The following is a 5,952-nucleotide window of genomic DNA, read 5'->3' on the forward strand; positions in this document are numbered from 1 at the left end:
GGAGGATAACAGGTTTTCTATATAAGGTACCTAATCTCAAGGTTTTTACATATGTTTTATACTAACTCTAGATTCTAAATGGAACAGCAAATCCTACTGCCCACTCTCAGAGTAAGCAAAATATCATCGGGTTATTTACTATTCCTACCTTTATTGCTGGTTCAAGAAGACAGCGTGGAAGGTCAGAGTATTCTGGGATCCTAGTTGATGAGATTTCTTAGTCAGGTTTATTCCCCCAAACCCCATTCACACAGCTGGAAAACTAATCTGTTATATCTTTCCTCCAGTGATTAAAAAAGGACAAGACTTCTTGCCCATTGCTCCAACAACTCAGATTCTGCCAATATGGAATCATTTGTTCTATATGTGTCATAATTGGCCCTTTAGATAGCAAAACTCCCTATGGAGGCTCTTAAACCCTACAATTCCATCCTTAGAAGTGAAGTTATTCACAAGCCTGTCTTCAAAGGGAGTAGCTCTTTTTATTCCCTATGGAAATGCTTTGCAAAGCCCACATTTGAACCCAATGCAGCTCTCCCTGATGGGCCCGGCCTTTCCAGAAGTGACCAGCTCTTTCTTTGTGCCAGTGGGTTCAAATTCTCAAAGTCCCCTTCCTGCAGGTTGCTATGGCTCCTGAGAACAGCTACTACCATACTCCTTGGATGGGAGAGCCAACTCTGGCCAAGATCTGGTCAAATTTTGAAGGTCATGAGTATGACTTATATGCCATCAAATTTATGGATAAAGGATTGAAGAATTAAGCTCTCAGAAACTTCTGTCCAAACATGGAATTCAAGAGGATGAGGTATATCTGGGGAGCACTGAGAAAGCCATCTGATGTTCCATAAACAGTATATTGTAGAATCCAAATCAACCTGGGCTCCAATACAGGCCATTTCGTTTACTACCCATGGGAAAATCTCTTAAATTTTCAGAGCTCCAATTTTTCTCTTCTCCAAAATAGAAGTGATTTCTATTTAATAGAATTTACAGAAGAAAATGAATGCAAAGAATAACTTCACAGTATTGTTACTTAATAAATGGTAGTTTTTAAAATAAATTTAATCAAGGCCAAATTATTGGAAGAAAAAAATTAGGAAGTGTTTGGGTTTTTTATCCCATTTTTAGACTGTAGATCTGGAGTGCTTTTACAGACAAGTATAGACTAATATCAGTGGGTATTTACTGAGCACCTACTACATGTTAGATCCCATCATAGGCAATGAAAACCCAATACGCAGGATGGTTCCTTCCTTCTTGTAATTTATAGTTCAATGAGAGAAAGACACACAGAGCTGTAATAGAGATAACAGAAGAGAAGTGTGATTTCACACCCGGAGAACCCAGTCCCTTAGGAAATACCTCACCCTTATGCCACTGGAATAAATGTTTCCGGAAGGACACAGGAGGAAAGAAAGGAGTGGGCAGGAAGTGTGGAAATAGAAAATGAAATAAATGTGAACACACTAAGCCCCTGTCCCACACTGTGTGGACGTTTGACAGTAATCCAAGTAGAGCTCCCATCTCCCAAGGGTTGCCACAGGGTTAGAACAGCATCTACAGGGTGTGGGGTTTACTGACTAGCCTCATTCATGATGACCTTCCTGGAAACTTGGCCAGATCCTCTGAGTTTTTTTTTTTTTTTTCCTTCAGAGTAATCATACTTATCAATTTTGCTAAATGATGACCCATGGAAACAAACCAAGCATGGAAAAATGACTCCACTGACTTAACTCTGAGCTACAGATGGCCTCTGAACACTGTGAGCTAATGGAAAACTAACACATGCTGCTCTAGGTCAACAGCTGTTTCTGTTGTAACTGTGGCCCTCACAACACAGGTGGATTTCATTGGCCCTTATGTAGATTGCCATCTGTTCAATGGATGTTCCTCATTTCCTTTAAATATGAAGCTAGGTAACAGGGATCAAAGGATAACTGAGGGTATTATGGACATGAAGTTGGCTTATTTTAGGTCTACACAGTTGTGGAGCCCTCCAATTTGAGAACACCTTAAGCTCACTCACAGCACTTCTATGAGAAGAATGGGAATGATGTGAGCTTTCTTCTGTTGCTTTGTTTGCAGATTTCTTTTATGTACTTTGTAAATCTTACCACAACAGATCTCTCTTAAACCAATTGTTGCACTATGTACAGGAAGTAGTCAGGATGAGCACTCACCATCCAAACTCTATCCTGTCCACTCTCTGAATATGAACAGGGTGGGAATAAAGCAGCGCACCAATGCTGACCAGCCAGCTTCACCTGCCAAATGTACAACATGAAGCCAGAGCCCACAGACGGCAAGGAACACAGACAGCAATGCCAAGAGACAGCAAGGCCCACAGACGGCAGTGCCCAAAGATGTCAGGGCCCACACACAGAAGGGCTCAAAGATAGCAGGGCCTACAGACAGAAGGGCTCACAGATAGCAGGGCCTACAGACAGCAGGGCACACAGATAGCAGGGCTCACAGATAGCAGGGCCCACAGACAGCAGAGCTAATAGAGAGCAGGGCCCACAGAGAGCAGGGCCGACAGACCACAGGGCTCACACAGAGAAGGGCCCACAGACAGCAGGGCTCACAGATAGAAGGGTCGACAAAAGGCAGGGCCCAAACACGGCAGGACCCACAGACAGCAGGGCCCACAGAAAGCAGGGCCCACAGACAGCAGGGCTCACAGACAGAAGGACTCACAGACAGCAGGGCCCACAGACAGCAGGGCCCACAGACAGCAGGGCTCACAGACGGCAGGGCCCAAGACGGCAGGGCTCACAGACGGCAGGGCTGACAGACAGCAGGGCCCATAGACAGCAGGACTCACAGACAGCAGGGCTCCCTGATAGCAAAGCCCATAGACAGCAGGGCCCATAGAGAGCAGGGCCCACAGACAAAGGGCTCGCTGACAGCCGGGCCAACAGATAGCAGTACTCATAGACACCAGGGCCCACAAACAGCAGGGCTCACAGACAGCAGGGTCCACAGACAGCAGGGCACATAGGCAATAGGGCTCACAGACAGCAGGGCCCATAGACAGCAGGGCTCACAGACAGCAGGGCTCACAGAAAGCAGGGCCCATAGACAGAAGGGCCCACAGTTAGCAAGGCCCATATACAGCAGGGCTCACAGACAGCAGGGCTCACAGACAGCAGCGCCCATAGACAGCAGGGCTCACAGATGGCAGGGGCCATAGACAGCAGGGTTTCCAGAGAGCAGGGCTCAAAGATAACAGGGCCCACAGTCAGCAGGGCTCACAGATGGCAGGGCCCATAGACCGCAGGGCTCACAGATAGCAGGGCCCATAGACCGCAGGGCCCACAGACAGCAGGGCCCATAGAAAGCAGGGCTAACAGACAGCAGGACCCATAGACAGCAGGTCTCACAGATAGCAGGGCCCAGAGACAGCAGGGCCCACAGACAGCAGGGCCCATAGACAGCAGGGCCCAGAGAGAGCAGGGCTCACAGACAGCAGGGCCCAGAGACAGCAGGGCCCACAGACAGCAGGGCTCACAGAAAGCAGGGCCCACAGACAGCAGGGCCCATAGACAGCAGGGCCCACAGAGAGCAGGACTCACAGACAGCAGGGCACAGAGACAGCAGGGCCCACAGACAGCAGGGCTCACAGAAAGCAGGGCCCACAGACAGCAGGACTCATAGACAGCATGGCCCACAAACAGCAGGGCCCATAGAAAGCAGGGCTCACAGAGATCAGGGCTTACAGAGAGCAGGGCCCATAGACAGCAAGACTTAAAGACAGCAGGTCCCATAGACAGCAGGGCCCATAGACAGCAGGGCTCACATGCAGCAGGGCCCAGAGATAGCAGGGCCCACAGACAGCAGGGCCCATAAAAAGCAGGGCTCACAGACAGCAGGGCCCACACATAGCAGGGCCCAACGACAGCAGGGCTCACAGACAGCAGGGCTCATAGACAGCAGGTCTCACAGACAGCAGGGCTTACAGACAGCAGGACCCATAGACAGTAGGCCTCACAGACAGCAGTGCTCACTGACAGCAAGGCCCATAGACAGCAGGGCCCATAGACAGCTGGGCTTACAGACAACAGGGCCCATAGACAACAGGGCCCACAGACTCAGGGCCCATAGAAAGCAGGGCCCATAGATAGCATGGCTCACAGACAGCAGGGCCCATAGAGAGCAGGGCTCACAGACAGCAGGGCTCACAGACTGCAGGGCCCATAGATAGCAGAGCCCACAGAGAGCAGAGATCACAGACAGCAGGGCCCATAGACAACATAGCTCACAGACAGCAGGGCCCATAAACAGCAGGGCCCACAGACAGCAGGGCCCATAGAAAGCAGGGCTGACTGACAGCATGGCCCATAGACAGCAGGGCTAACAGACAGCAGGGCCCATAGACAGCAGGGCCCACAGACAGACAGGAACAAAGACAGCAGGGCCCACAGACAGCAGGGCCCATAGACAGCAGGGCTCACAGACAGCAGGGCTGACTGACAGCAAAGCCCATAGACAGCAGGGCCCATAGACAGCAGGGCTTACAGACAGCAGGGCCCATAGACAGCTTGTCCCACAGACAGCAGGGCCTACAGACAGAAAGGCCCATAGACAGCAGGGCTCACAGACAGCAGGACCCATAGACAGCAGGGCTCACAGACAGGAGGGCCCACAGACAGAAGGACCCATAGATAGCAGGGGTCACAGACAGCAGGACCCAGAGACAGCAGGGCCCAAGACAGCAGGGCCCATATACAGAAGGGCCCACAGTCAGCAGGGCACATATACAGCAGGGCTCACAGACAGCAGGGCTCGCAGACAGCAGCGCCCATAGACACCAGGGCTCACAGAAGGCAGGACCCGTAGACAGCAGCGTTTCCAGACAGCAGGGCTCATAGATAGCAGGGCCAATAGACAGGAGGGCCCACAGACAGCACGGCCCATAGAAAGCAGGGCCCACAGACAGCAGGGCCCATAGACAGCAGGGCCCACAGACAGCAGGGCCCATAGAAAAGAGGGCTCACAGACAGCAGGGGTCACAGACAGAAGGGCCCATAGACAGCAGCCTCACAGACAGCAGTGCTCACTGACAGCAAGGCCAATAGACAGCAGGGCCCATAGACAGCAAGGCTTACAGACAACAGGGCCCATAGACAACAGGGCCCACAGACTCAAGGCCCACAGAGCGCAGGGACCATAGATAGCATGGCTCACAGACAGCAGGGCTCACAGACAGCAGTACTCATAGACAGCAGGGCCCACAGACAGCAGGGCGCATAGGCAATAGGGCTCACAGACAGCATGGCCCATAGACAGCAGGGCTCACAGACAGCAGGGCTCACAGAAAGCAGGGCCCATAGACAGAAGGGCCCACAGTCATCAGGGCCCATATACAGCAGGGCTTACAGACAACAGGGCTCACAGACAGCAGGGCCCATATACAGCAGGGCTTACAGACAACAGGGCTCACAGACAGCAATGGTCATAGACAGCAGGGCTCACAGACAGCAGGTCCCACAGACAAAAGGACCCATAGATAGCAGGGGTCACAGACAGCAGGGCCCACACACAGCAGAGCCCAGAGACAGCAAGGCCCATAGACAGCAGGGCTCACAGACAGCAGAACTCATAGACAGCAGGGCTCCAAATAGCAAAGGCCACAGAAAGCAGGGCCCACAGACAGCAGGGCCTATAGACAGTGGGCTCACAGACGGCAGGGCTCACAGACAGCAGGGCTCACAGATAGCAGGGCCCACAGTTAGAAGGAATCATGGACAGCAGGGAGCATAGAAAGCAGGGCCCATAGACAGCAGAGCCCTCAGACAGCAGGGCCCATAAAAAGTCGGGCTCAAAGACAGCAGGGCTCACAGATAGCAGGGCTTACATACAGCAGGGCTGACAGACCGCAGGGCCCACAGACAGCAGGGCTCACAGACAGCAGGGCCCACAGACAAAAGGACCCATAGATAGCAGGGGTCA

Source organism: Otolemur garnettii, unplaced genomic scaffold, assembly GCF_000181295.1.
Source record: "Otolemur garnettii isolate 467f Iridium unplaced genomic scaffold, OtoGar3 scaffold00154, whole genome shotgun sequence".
NCBI lineage: Eukaryota > Metazoa > Chordata > Mammalia > Primates > Galagidae > Otolemur > Otolemur garnettii.